The following is a 2,357-nucleotide window of genomic DNA, read 5'->3' on the forward strand; positions in this document are numbered from 1 at the left end:
TTCACCCTAAACTTCCGTTCCAGTGCATCGCATTTTTAAGAATATCTCGTTCAAGAGCATCACAAGTTTACATTTTCGAACATAGCCAGTTTCAGAGCATCCCACATTCAATAAACATTAGTTCCAGAGACCCTCATTTTCAGGTCTGAGTTAGTTCAAGAACCCCTCAGTTTTGACTTCGCACTGGCACATACCTACCATAATGTGGGGGTGAGTGCCCCCCCCCCCCGGGATCCGATCTGTCCGGCACAAAAGTCTGCGCATGGCATTGCACCATCCAAGCAAGGTGACGAGCCTGCGCCCCTGCATGTGTAGACATTAATCTTCACACGTCACTGTAATTAATATCTTACGTGTTCTACAGGCAGCAAGTAAGGGCGCATCGCAGACCGTGGTCGGTCTCATTGTCGGCGTTTATCAGCTCACGGGATTCATTGTAGCCCCACTATTAGGAAAATATGTAGGTATATTAGATATATATATATATTATTTCCCGGTCCGCTACGGCTTTTAAGCGTTCATCGGCTTCTGCTTCATAGCGGTATCTGCGAAACATTTCGACCGGTATGGATGGACTGGTCGCAATAGGGGCCGCCACTCTTGTATGAGGCGGCGGTAAAGATACACCTGCATTCAATGTGGATCGATCTTATGGCGTGGCAGGAAACCATTAATCTTATGTCGAAATATATCTCTAAAACGAACTCACACACAGGTAAAAATCAAACAGTAATAAAAATTACAAAAAGCTAAATATTACACTTGACTGAAAATTCTTACTACGATCGATATTTATTATGTTAGGTTAGGTGGGCATACTCATCAGCTCCCGTTTCCTAGGTGGATAGTTTTTCTGCCTAATTGTGACTGCGGCTTCTTGTTGTGGTATGACTTCCACTCACCAAGAAAAGCGTGCAGTTGGTTATCAAAGTATGTCATAGTTACATCGCGTTCATGCTTACTGATTCTGAAGTCTTCAACATCAACCGCCGATATCTTTCCAGTTGTCTCTGGAACCACCTTAGCTCTTTGCACTTTCCACGCATAACCATCTGTTAGCTTCAATCATTCCATGTTGATCCAGATAAACACGGAAATCGAAGTTTGTACCTAGCCTTACACCTCGACTTTCTCTCTCTTCTTAATGCCTGCGCCGCTCTTTAACAACCATTCAGCAAACGGCAATGCATCCTTACTCACGCGTGCTGCAGAATGCGACCATTCCGCAACTCCGAAACGCATCATCCCACTCAACACCTCCCCACCACCCCATCGCAACGCCACACCCACCACGTTCTCCCAAGCTGCCCTCACAAAATATTCCGTCTTTTTTCGTTGTGTAATTAAGAACAACGTCCGGCGACAATAAATTGGCGAGGTTCAACCACAGATATGCGAATTGGCCGTGCCATTCTTATTCCCACCATGTGTGACATATCATGGCTGAGTTTGCCACTTTACAATTTGGCCTTCATATAGAACTCCACACATCTGGCACCGACTTTCTCTCCGTGGGCGACGAGCAGGTATTGAAACTTTAGATCTGTAGATCAGACTGGTAACGCATACACGCATATATTAGTAAATCATTGACCATCGTGCATAAAATGTCTGTATCTTTTTATAATAAGCCTGTATATATATCATATGAATATATATATTATAATAATACTAATTCATGATATAGAGAGAGAGAGGAGAGAGAGAGATGAGAATAGATAGACTAACGATAGATATGATACGGATAGATCAGGATAAACCTGTATATGAATAGATATGATAGATAGATAGATAGATAGATTAGACTAATAGACTGCATAAATAGATTAGATAGATAGTAAGAGTAGAAATAGATAGATAGATAGATAGATAGATAGATAGATACGATAGATTAATAGATTAGAATAGAATAGATAGATAAAAGATAGATAGATAGACTAGATAGATAGAGAGAGAGCGACGGAGAGAGAGAGATTAGATAGATAAGGCATAGAATTAGATAGATAGATAGATAGATAGATTAGATAGATAGATAGATAGATAGATAGATAGATAGATAGATAAGATCTAATAGAGTATCGCCATAGATAAATAGATAGATAGATATCGATAGATAGATAGATAGATAGCAGTAGAGTAAATAGATAGATTAGATAGATAAGATAGATAGCAATAGATAGATAGATAGATAGTAGATACGATAGGATAGATTAGATAGATGGCATTAGATAGATAGATAGATAATAGATAGAGTAGATAGATAAGATAGATAGATTAGATAAGAAAAAAAAAGGGCGGGATTAGAACAAATTTTAGGGATTTTAGGGATTTTAGAAGATAGATAGATAGAGTAGAGA

This window comes from Priapulus caudatus, unplaced genomic scaffold, assembly GCF_000485595.1.
Source record: "Priapulus caudatus unplaced genomic scaffold, Priapulus_caudatus-5.0.1 Scaffold95, whole genome shotgun sequence".
Classification (NCBI taxonomy): Eukaryota; Metazoa; Priapulida; class Priapulimorpha; order Priapulimorphida; family Priapulidae; genus Priapulus; species Priapulus caudatus.